The sequence below is a fragment of the Populus trichocarpa genome, chromosome 1 (assembly GCF_000002775.5).
Source record: "Populus trichocarpa isolate Nisqually-1 chromosome 1, P.trichocarpa_v4.1, whole genome shotgun sequence".
In the NCBI taxonomy this organism is placed as follows: domain Eukaryota; kingdom Viridiplantae; phylum Streptophyta; class Magnoliopsida; order Malpighiales; family Salicaceae; genus Populus; species Populus trichocarpa.
This window is the reverse complement of record NC_037285.2, coordinates 46,783,098-46,795,769: the sequence shown is the minus strand read 5'-3', so window position 1 is coordinate 46,795,769 and position 12,672 is coordinate 46,783,098. Positions and strand designations below refer to the sequence as shown.

At 28.4% G+C, this 12,672-nt stretch overlaps 1 long non-coding RNA gene across 1 annotated transcript; it reads right to left on the bottom strand.

The window, feature by feature from the left end:
• Positions 1-5,649: 5,649 nt before the first annotated feature.
• On the bottom strand, positions 5,650-7,252 carry LOC112329001 (uncharacterized). The gene is made up of 2 exons (XR_002984437.2): positions 6,759-7,252; positions 5,650-6,362 (listed from the first exon to the last, which is right to left on the bottom strand). It is a non-coding gene; the product is annotated as an uncharacterized LOC112329001 (long non-coding RNA).
• Positions 7,253-12,672: the final 5,420 nt, after the last annotated feature.

Here is a 12,672-nt window from a genome sequence, read left to right as displayed (position 1 = left end):
CTGTTTTTATTAGTATTTTCTAATGTAAATATAACATATCATTGGCAGAATATCATCGGTAAGTACGTTGGTGAGATAACATTAGTAGTGATATTTATAGTAATTTTTTTTCAACTTTCTAGAATATATTGAATGGTGTGTTTCGTCATAACTCTGTTAATAATATTTTAAAATATATATTTTTAAAAAATATATTGAACAGAAATAGAAAAATAATTAAAATATATAAAATAAAATAAATTAATATAAAAATTAAATATTTATTATAAATTTAAATATTTATACGTTCAAATATAATAAATTTAAAATAGAAATAACACTAGAGAAAAAGGCTAGTCATTATCGAAATCATGAATCCAATAAAAAAGAGCATATAAAACACTCATACGTAATCTCATTTTCATAAGCATTCGACGTATTTCAACCATCTTTGAAATGTGATTGAAATCTACTATGATCAAGGTCTGAGGTAAAAACTTGGATGCTTAACGTAAAATATTGAAGGGGTGAAATCATATTCGAATTGACGTTCCCTTGAATTCTCGTAGAGGTGGTGTTGATTGTCTTTAATTGATGACTAGTAGTAACTATACTTTCTTTCCAACAAGAATAGTTGGTAGGCAGTGGCATAGATATATGGCGACATGGAAAAGAGTTGGAGCATCTTTGAAGAAATTTTGACAGCTCGAAGTTTCGTGGATTTACTAATACGTTGTTCTCTTATCAACACGCATACACCCCATATTTGGAGAAAGAATGATCTCTCAATGTTCCCTTCATCATAATTGTAGTTTTTTATTTCTTTTTTTTGAGAAAAAAAGAAGGATGGATCTTCATCAACCCAAGAATATAGCATGACCTAACACATCAGTTCTAAGCAGCTGCTAAAATACTCTCTCTCTCTCTCTCTCTCTCTCTCTACTATTATTTATTTATTTGCAAATAAGTGGGAATTCAGAAGTTAAAAAAGTAAAAAAAAAAAAAAAAAACATCAGTATTATATTTTCAGATGGCAATACAAATAAACAAATGAAAGAGAGGATAAAGCAAGGCAAAAACAAAAGCTTAAATAATAAAAAAAAAAAAAAGGGACAAAACCAAAGCCACAAGTTCCCATTTACATCAAAGAATGGACTCTAACTATAGGAGGGAGTCTTTTGGCACAATGTCCTTCTCTCATCAATTCAAAAGAAAGAATTTTTTTATTTCTTTTTTGTAGTAGTTTGTGGTATATAGTTAAATCACTTGAATAATTGTTTATATCCTATTTCTCATATTTTGAATTGAACCTTATTTGACATGTGTATTTTTCAATCAATAATTGCTTAAAAGTTGATATATTTATTAGTGCTATTCAACCTAGTAGGTCAACCTGCTAATATAAACCGAGAATAATTTTATATTAAATTAGATAATTATTGACCTGATCAAAATCCAATTGATCTTATGAATTAAGTTGTGACTCGATTGAAACCTAATTTAACTTCTTTTTTTTAATTTTTTTCAATATAATGTTTTTACTTTAACTTTTTTTTAACTTTTTTTTTTAAGTGATACCATTTGGATCAATTCATCTAACCCATAATCCAATAATAAATTTAAAAACTTTAACATGCATTGTAACTTGAAAAGACATCAAGTGGATTGTTCACCTTCTTATCATTTTAGAAATTTCTTATAAATACATTAATTTAAAAGGCAGGGCATCTGTCTAAAATATAAAATATTATGTTAGTAATCATCTTATACTTTTATATATATATATATATATATATATATATATATATATATATATATATATATATATCATCTTATACTTATATCATAGGAGAGATAGACACAAAAATAAAAGAAAAAAAAATTAAATCTCATTCCTAAAAAAGATGATAAAAACTCTTTTATTATAAGACTTTTTTTTAATATTTTTTCTCTCCTGTTTTTTTTTTTTTTGGGCGTTTATCTCTTTCCATACAGCAAGTAACTTGTACTTATAATTTAAGCATCATAAGATTTCTCCTGCAAAACGTGATATATGAAATTTAATCTTGATACCTGAAAATGTTTTTTACATAATAGTAACTGTTTATTTTTTTATTTTCAAAATGCTTTTAAAAAAATTTAAATTATTTTTAAATTTTTTATTTGCTTTAAATTAATATATTTTTTTATTATTCTCTCTCTCTGGCATTTATCTCTTTCCATACAACAAGTAAATTGTACTTATAATTTAAGCTTCATAAGATTTCTCCTACAAAACGTGATATATGAAATTTAATCTGAAAATGTTTTTTTATATAATAGTAACTATTTATTTTTATGTTTTAAAAGTATTTTTAAAAAAAATTAAACTTTTTTTAAATTTTTATTTACTTTAAATTAATATTTTTTTAGTATTTTCATATTATTTTAATGTATTAATATCAAATTTATTTTTAAAAAAATATTATTTTAATATATTTTCAAATAAAAAAATACTCTAAAAAAAACAACAATCTCAATCCTCGATAACCAATAAATAAACCGTTAAAACCAAAGCATAAGAAAGTACAAAGATTAGGTTAAGAGAATTCTTTCTCTCTCTCTCTCGCGTGGATATTGTTGGTAGAACAGCGGTACCCTACAGTGTTTCATCAACGTGCGCAAGTCACGGGGCGAAAATATTGACCGGAATTTATGTGCTCTTCTTCCTTTTTCAAACAATCTGAATCCGGGCCAGCACGGAAAAGGACACAATTGAATTGTCAAATTTCAAGGGTGAAAAAAAAATACATGAGCCCCACGTTTCATATTCAACTATTTACCAAGTCTTCGAAATGTGAAATCAACTGTGTTCACATATAGTAGCATCTATTTCTATATTAAGAAATTAAATTAATTGTACCACAAATGATTATGTGCAATATTAGTGGATATTATAGAAAAAACTAAAAGAGATAGTGGTTTTGTAAATATATATATATATATATATATATATATATATATATATATATATATTTTGTTCACATACTCATGATTTCAATAATAGTTTGTCGGTATTTATATTTATAGTCTGTCGATATGTATTTTACTGATGAGCTCACGGACATAAATAATTCGTTAAACTCTCGTTGGTAATTTGTGGTCTATCATTGAGTCCGTCAGTAATAAATTTATGATTACATGCAATATTAGTAGATATTATAGAAAAAAACTAAAAGAAATAGTGGTTTTCGTAAAAACAATATTGTTCACATACTCACAAATCATTGTGGATTTCAATGGTATTTTTTTTTCATTTTGGTTACCAAACATTTTTTCTCATCGATTGAGTTCTTTTGTTGCAAAATTGATGGACAATTACTTCTGATTGATTTATAAACCAAGAGCAGAATTAAAAGAATGAGGATCATAGTGGAAAAGATGGAGAAAATAGGCGGAGGTTTCAAAATAAGTGCTAGAAAGTTCAGCTTAGTCCTTCTACTTTCTAAATGATTGTTTTTCAGTCCCTTTAGTTTTCTAAAATTCAAATTTGATACAAAACTTTATTCTTCTTATTTTTAGTTCCTCGTTTGAGAGAGAAGAGAGAGTGTCGCTGGATTCTGGTGGTAAAGAGAGAGCTCTCAATTGACAATACTGATTATGATTATCAAAATAGTTAATTTTCGTGTCAACAAATTCTATTTGATGAAGTGAGTTTTACTGGGTGTTCTTTACAATTTCTTTTGCCTGAGCAAGAAGATTTTTTAATTTAGGTTAATTTTAGATTTTTGAATTGATTTTAGAGCTATTTAAGAACATAAATAAAAGTATCAGGTCTCTAAAATATTTTAAATAAATAAAAAATTAAAAATAAATTTTTAAGCATAGAAAGCCCTTGTCTTGATTTTCGAGATCCTCTGGTTTTTTTTTTTTTGTATAAAAAGTTTAAATAGCAGATGAAATGTCATCCATCTTTTAATATAAAACAAATTATGATGCATGGAGAGCTGGCAAGAACTCTTTTTTATGGGTAAGTGTGATCCATTTTTTTAATGCAGGGAAAAAATGTTGGAGATATTATTATGATTTAATATATTATATTATATTTGAGATATTATTTAATTATATAATTACTTTAATCTGCTCAACCTTCAATTAGAACATTTTTAGCAGTTCTTAACACTAATTCTCAAATTATTTTAATAAATACACACATCACCTTTTTCACTTAATATTTATAATTATTCTGATGATGTAAAAGATACTGCTATAATGAAATTTTTTTTTATTTTAAATGACAAATATTTTTTTTATCCAAGCTGCCCTGGGGCTAGTATTAATTTTCCATTTTGTAAGTGGGTATGAGCTCAATATTTGGTTAAACAAACAATGAAAGTGTTTTTTCAACATTTCTTTCCGGGTTTCTTATTCTCGAATAAAAAAAATATCAAATAAATTTATTTATTTTTATTTTTGAATTGTTCTAGTTTAATTTTGTTTTTGAAACACATTAAATTTAATAAATATTTGAATGAATATTATTTAACATTATTTTTATATTTTTAATGTTTAATACAATTTTATTTGGTTATTTATTTGGTTAATTAGTTTTTTTACTATTAATAAATAATGTTTTTTAAATATTTTTAAATAAATACCGACGGTCTTACAGACAGAACCAGGCCATCGGTATTTTACCGAGAGTTGCAAAAAAATTATCACGCATGCCACAATCACCGACAAATATATTTCATTGGTGTTTACCGTTACTATTACCGACGAAATATATCCGTAGGTATTTTACAGAGAGTTCTGAAATATTTACCGCCCATGCCACAATCACTGATAACCATTCCGTCGGTGATTACCATTGAAAATACAGACAGAATTATTCTGTCAATAAAGTTCTCGCGGGAAATTTTTTTTTTAGGGCGCTTCGCCGTCTTTAAGATTGTTGGTGTTTGATTTTTTTTTATTTCCGACAGAATTAGCGACGGAACGGGGAATTACCAACGATTAATATTCCGACGGATGGATTCTGCCGGTGAGGCCATCAGTAAAATTTTTACTGATGATTTGTGTGCCTTATATAATAGAATAAATCCGTCAATAAAACTGTTTAATGGTGCAGCGATGTATACATGAGCATGTGTGTGGATTTCATGCATGAGCTTCCATAATGTTTCCGTAACATCACCTAACCCATGAACAAATATGATGTAGACATGAGATATTCTCATAACAATGACAGGAAATTAGTCGTGATGATAAAAAAGTAGGAGTTTAATATTTTCCAGTGCGTTTTAAGTTTAATGAAAATTAGTCGTGTTCATAAAAAAGTAGGAGTTAAATATTTTCCAGTGCGTTTTAAGTATAATGAAATTAGTGCTCTTTGACACTATTTTATATTTTTTAAATATTTTTAATAGATTGATATACAAAATAAAATATCATTTTAATATTTTTTTAATTAAAAAACATTGATTAATTAATCATCACAATGTAAAAAAAATATTTTTTTAATTTTTACCTCTTACAATCTATTTACAACTCATTCCCTACATCAATACCATGTTAATCGATCCCTCCATCCGTGGAATATATATATATGTGTGTGTGTGTGTGTGTGTGTATATATATATATATATATATATATATAGAGAGAGAGAGAGAGAGAGAGAGAGAGAGCTCTAATGTAACAAATGAGCAACTAGCTAGTTTAACTACAAATATAAGTATGTATGCCAACCAATTAGTACACAGACGGCCAGGAAAAAAATATTAATGTTCTTCCGTAGTTGAGGAAAAAAGGTAACACTGTAAAGCACAATGGAGGAATTAAAACATTAGCAAATTACAATGATGCTCTCTCCGAGCCTTGAGAAAGTAGTTCTTGATCAGAGGATGGCCCTTAAGCTTTTCTGCTGCATAGAATGGTAGCTAAGTGGGAATCGAATCATCAAATTAAAGTTCATGGGAGAAATATATTCCTTGCAAGAAGAGAGAGGCCACACCATCAATATTCCTCTCTTAATTGCGATGATCATGCTGAAACCTGATAAAGAAAAACACTGCTAGTACATGCATGCTCTTCCAATTAGATCCAAATCAAGAAAAAAACAAAAACCCTTATATATCGAAGAGCTTGTTCAATGTGGGTTATATATATATATATATATTTAGTAAAATAATTTAGTGTTGTCTAAGCAATTAAAACCATATTTAAAAGGCAAAACAACTACAAGAAATAAACTTATCAAGCACGAAATTATTCATTATGATTTTATCCCAATTATCTCCATATCTACTGGCTCAAAAGAGTAACCAAACATTATTTAATTTTTTTTTAAGAAATAAACTTACCATTTAATTTGCAAGCAGTATACATGTGAGTTCTCTTAGACCTGATGCACATGCAAAGAATAAGCAGTGATCTAGGGCATATAATATTTGTTTTGACAAACAAAATTCTGGTGATCAATGGATACAAAAGTGCTTCTTGCTTTCATTTTTTCGAACAAAATAAAAGGCTTTCTGTATAATTGATCATGCCTGGTTTTCAAGATGAGAAAATACTCTATGAACAAGGGAAAATAAATATCAGAAGGACATGTAGAAGCATCGAAGTAATACATAAAAGTTTAGCAGAAGAATGATCAACGCACGCACGCACGCATACACACAGATAGAGAAAGAGAGAGTATGCTTGGCTCCTCGCACGCCACCGGCAACAGCCAATCTAAAACAAAAGATTGGTCTTTGCTTGTGGCATACAGGGAGCCAGGCATAACCCATGTCACCTTCTTCTTTGATGTATCTCCCATCCCTTTCGAATCCGTTTCTTGCTTCCATTGATGAGTGACACAAATCCTCTATTGATCTTCTTGCAAAGAGAACGAATTAATCTGGGGAAACACAAGGCACACAATCACACACACACACACACACACACACACACACACACACATATGTAGAGAGAGAGAGATGGACAAATTCAAACTAAAGAGGTGAACGTAGAAGGCTTCTATATATAGAATATAGAAAGATATATAGTAAGGAAAAAGGGGGTGGGATTTTGTTACCATATGAGAAAACTGCCTCCCATGTATAATGCCATAAATCCACTATCAACAAATGCATTTTTAAAAAAAATTAATATCTCAAAAGTGAATCCTAATTAAAGCAGATTTTTTTAACGTACACTATGGCCTCCACCGCCACACCAACCACCATTGGAAACTTTTTTTTTTTTGGTCTTTCTTTTTGCAGTTCTCCCTCTATCACTTTTTGCTTAACAAACAAATTCCACCCATATGGGTTTGGGTAAAGCATGCATCATTATAGGGTTTTATATTTGACCCATGATGCCCAATGCTCTAAGAGTTTACTATTCTTGTATTAATTTTGAGGTGACGTTAAACATATATATATGATCAATGTATTTATATCATATGTTATTATTTCAAATTCAAACTTAAATAAGGTTAGTATAAGATTTGTTTTTGAGCAATCTGCATGAATTCAAAGTGGATTTAGGGTATTTACTCCATGATCATCGTAAAATTTCTTGATATCAAAATAAAGAAAAAATGTGTAGTCTAGGCTCTACCACATATATGAGCAGGAGATTCCAGATAGGGATTAGTCACCCTCAAAAAAGAGAACCTCTGCTAGGGCCCCCTACTCTCTACGATAGATGTGTTCATGTTTAGTTTCTTTTACAAGCTATACATGGTCAGCCTTGATCAAAAGCTTTGATTCTACAGGTCTTGCCTTTCCCTTTCACTCTCAAATAAAGGTGATTAATGCTTTTCCCTTCTGGAGCCAGGCTTGTCGGGATCCCTTTAGGAGACTTTGGGATTCTTTTTGCCAAGCAAAGTCACCAAATGAGACATTGAATCTGAAAACCCTTCGATGCACTATTTTGATCTCTATACAGTTCCGTCCCCTGTTTTGCCTTTGTTCTATCAGTGGCCCAGTGCCCACCACTTCTTTCCTCACGTTCAAATTATTAAAATCATTCTTTTAGGGGAAAAAAGATTGATGGCCATGCATTGTTAATGATGTATGCTCTTGGTAATTGATATGGTATATATACATCAACCATGTACCACTTTTTTACCTGGAAATAATAATAATTAAATAAAAATCATATTCAAATTTGTAAAAGACAAGAAAAAAATGAGGATGGCGGCATAATGTTTAGCATGAAATAAACTAATTTCATGTGAGCTTGGACTGTGTTTGAAGTACGTACCTTGCATTGGGATATATATAATCTTTTTGAGAAACAAATGATTTTTGTGCATTTTCCCCTATAAAAATTAAGTATGTCACTGATTATACATATGATTATCTTTTGTTTTTTACTTTCGAATGGATTATCTAAAATACTTCAATATTTATATCAAAATCAAAACTTCAAGTATTTTCACGAATCATGTTAACGAGGAAATAGGAAATTAGCTAAGGGTATAATAAATGGCTTGTTATTGTATTAATTGCATGTGTAAATCAGATATTAAACCTCAATCAATTCATGATCCGGTCTAAGATTCTAGTTATGAATTAAGCTGATTAACTCGAGTTGATCTAATTTAAATATTTTTTAAAAATCAAAACATTATTATTTTAAAAAATTACTTTTAAAATGTAAAACTAGGTTTAACAAAGTTTTGATCGGATCGTAGGACGTTAATTCATATGATCAACCGTGCAAAATCCAAGTTGATTTTTTTCTAATTCAAGTCTGGGATAGGGGTTGGGTCACCCAGTTTAAATGCCAGTTTGGTATTGAAACTGAGCTTGTTTTTATTTTTTAATATCAAAATTTAATTTTTTTTGTTTCAAATTAATTTTTTTTAGTGTTTTTAAATTATTTTAATGTGCTGCTGATAATAAATTTTTAAATATTATTTTAATATATTTTTAAATGAAAAAAATTAAAAAATAACTTTTACTCGGCTATCCATCACTCTAGTAATTATAGTGTAAATAGTATCAGCTTTTTCTAACAAGATCAGACTATCGGTTATTAGGCATCTATAACCTTTTCTCAGATTCCTACAATATCACTGCTCAAGGGGAAATGTCAATTTAAGAACAAGACAATCACGTGGTAGACATATCACTGTTTCCACATTACATGTCCCCACTCCTTAATTAATCCCGAATTAGTCCTTCATTATTATTATTATTATTATTATTATACTAAAAAAATGGTCTTTCACGTAGGCATGACATCATTAAATTTTTTCCAATTTTTTACTGTAGCAGGACCATAGCAGTGACAAATTTGTTTTTCTTATATGTTTTTATCTTTATAATAATTGATATTTTTATTATTTTATACTTCATCTATTTATTATAATTTTTCTTTTATTGTTTTGCAATATTTTTTTCCTTTTTTTATTCACATTGTTCTTGAAAAAAATATTATTTTTTTATTTTTTATAATTTAAATATTTATCACTCTATATTTGACCTATTTATACAATTCTTTTTGTTTTTATCTTTATTCTTTTATAATTTTATAATTTTTTTTCTTTACATTTTTTTTTGAAAAATTATTATAAAAAGACTATGAAAATAGTGTTCAATATAGTGGTTGTAATATTGTTCTATTTTTCTACTATGTTAAAATTGAGCTTGAGATCTTACTTATTTTTATTAATACATATAATTTTTTTATTATATATAAGCATTGAATTTTTTATTTGTAGTTATATTTTCTTACTTGTTGTCAAAAAAAAGTGTTAATAACTTTTGCACATCATTTGCGTTAGAAAAACATTTATTCCATGTGCAATTGGGCAAGTCAAATAAACATGTGCATTTATTGTTATAAATGATTCTTAATTTATTTAATTAAATATATGTATATACTTTTTATTTATTTATAATTAGCATTTTTGTTATAAAAACAGATTTGAAAAGCTTACATTTTTTTTACTAAAAAAATTATTCGACTTGCGAAGAAGCACAATCAAATTAAATAACTAGTATATTTACTAAAAGAAAATGTTCTTTTATTCTATAAATGGCACAATTGAAGTTTTCTATGGTTTTTTTTACTGTAGTGGTGACAAATCTATCATTTAAACATAGAATAAATATATTAATTAGTTTTTAATTTTATATTAAAAAAATAAAATATTTTTTTGATATTTATATAATAAACTTTAATATTGTCTAACTAACAAGGAAATGATGGAAGCTCACACATATAAAGTTGAAAAAAAGGAAAAACCACACATGTTACCTCCCAATATACGAGACAACATCTATACTTTCTAGATCTTCTGTCTTCACTCCTACCTTTCTTAAATTGTTGTCACAGCTACATCTTACAAGTTCGTGGTACAAGACAACTCTTTAATCCTGCCATTTTTTTTTACTAGCTGTTGTAGACTATATATATTGCCATTTATTTAACCTCTTATACCTAGCTAGGTTTTTTTTTTTTATTCATTGTTTCTGTATATCATAATTTTCTAACAAATTTATGGCTGGTTTTTTTTTTTGTAACTAGACTTGAACCTTGAACCGGAGACAAATCCGAGTGACTCACTCGTCAAATACTATGCCCTTTGATGGTCCCTAGTTGATCATCTTTCTTTCTATCACTTTTGGTGATGCTCTAACACACCTGATCATCAACTTTGGATAGACAAGAAATCTTTTAAGTAGGACCCATTCTAGATGGTCGGTCTATCTGCTAATAAGCTTCATTTACGCTGGTTTTGTGCCTGTGCTTTCTACATTCAAGTGATCTTCTTTCTCCTGTGTTGTTTGACGATGATGATGTGCTGTCGCTCTTTGTCTAAAAGTTTCTTTACTTGTTGTGGCATACAGTCACCCACGTCCATATGATGTTGGCAAAGCTTCTCTGGGTATTTGTAGTGTTATGGATATGGTAAAAAGAGTTGGGAAAATTGTAAGAGTGCATGTGCTTGGTGTTGCAGTCGAAATGCTTTTGAAAAACTTTTCCGGACTGAAAAACGAGATGATTTGATGTTTTAAGATGATGATTTCAATATATGAAAAAACATCATAAAATGCATTATTTTAGTTCGTTTAAGCACATCAAGCACTTGTAAGTTGCAATATTATACATACTTGAGGTGCTGGATAGTGTATCAATATACAAGTGAGTTCATTTTATACGTAAGAATTTCAGAATTTCGTGTAAAATATTATATAGAAAAATATTTTTTTATGTTTGTTTAGTGTGAAATATTAAAAAAAAAACTCAACGTATTGGAGGATACACTAATTGTTAATTAACATCCAGTCATAAGAATCACATGAACAAATTGGAGGATTTATGAGCAACCAAATTTGAAATTTACTTTGATCTCGACACATCAAGAATGTGTATCATACCATATCTTGGCTTCCCTCTCAAATATTGCATGGAAATTCTACCTTGAATGCTAAGAAATGACATAACAAAAACATGGGAGATACTAACACCCAAGAAAACAATTGTGGGCATTGGAAATTTAGACAATTATGCATTAAAATCATGTTTTAACGGTCGCATCTGAATTTAATGACTACAATTAAGTATACAAGAAAAAAAAACTTCTATAGAAATGGTTAACCAAGAAAAATAATAATCTTCTTGTCCTCAAATTAATCAAGCATTAGTCAAAAGAAAAGAGAAGAAAAGAACAAAATACAATTAAGACGTTCTGAGAGAAAACAACTTAATTAACATTGTTTTAAACATTGTTTTTAAGTTGGTCAATATCATATGCATTAATGCAGCAAGAATTTTGATTTAGCCCAATGCTCCTCAGCTCAAATCTGATCTCTTGTTAACAATGGATCTGTAACATTCTGTGAATTGTTTCATCAATGTTTCGTAGTCCATGGATATATGATCATGTCGAACTTGCTAAAAAAACTCTGCATACTTGCTTCCTGAAGCTGGGCAGACCAGTAGATCGCATGTTTAGCCGAGTGTAATATGAACAAGATGGTGTGAAGACAGAATGGGATAGTTGTGCTTGAAGTGACATAAAATGAATTTAGGGGTTCACATTGGTGGAAATATGTAATTTTCAAGGTGATTTTAACAGTGAAAATGGAATAATTGCGCTTGAAGTGACATAAAATGAGTTTAGGATTGCACAAGGTGAAAATATATTGTTTTGTTGGTGATTTTAGCAGTGGTTTTATTAAAATTTAATTAAATCTCATGATTTTGTTTACTTTTTTCACACCAATATAAAATAAAATATAAAATCAATGACCCACAAAAAAAAAATTTCTCTATTCTAATTGTATATTTCTATTTCTTTAAAATGTGCCTAAAAAATAAATAATAGTACTCTCTAAACACTATAAAACTACTCCCCAAATATATATAGAATTAATTGGGTTTATATATATATATAAAGCTAATGATATAACTGGAACTTAAGACTTCCAAGTTGAATAAATATTTTCCTTATTATTTAATTTAAACCCTCAGTAGCCCTTGCCACTAAGTTAGTTATATCTTTATATGAACAAAAGCTATGGTTAGAGTCCTGAGGGTAATCAAGCTTAATCATTAATCATTTGAAATTAAGATATCAGTATATAATTGCAAAAAATTAAAAATTCGAGGACTTATGCTAGCAGTATAATTAAAAGAAATTTGATAAAAGCAAAATCAGCAGCTGAAGTGCTGAGTTTTGAGATTCGGTCACTGAGATGCAAAGA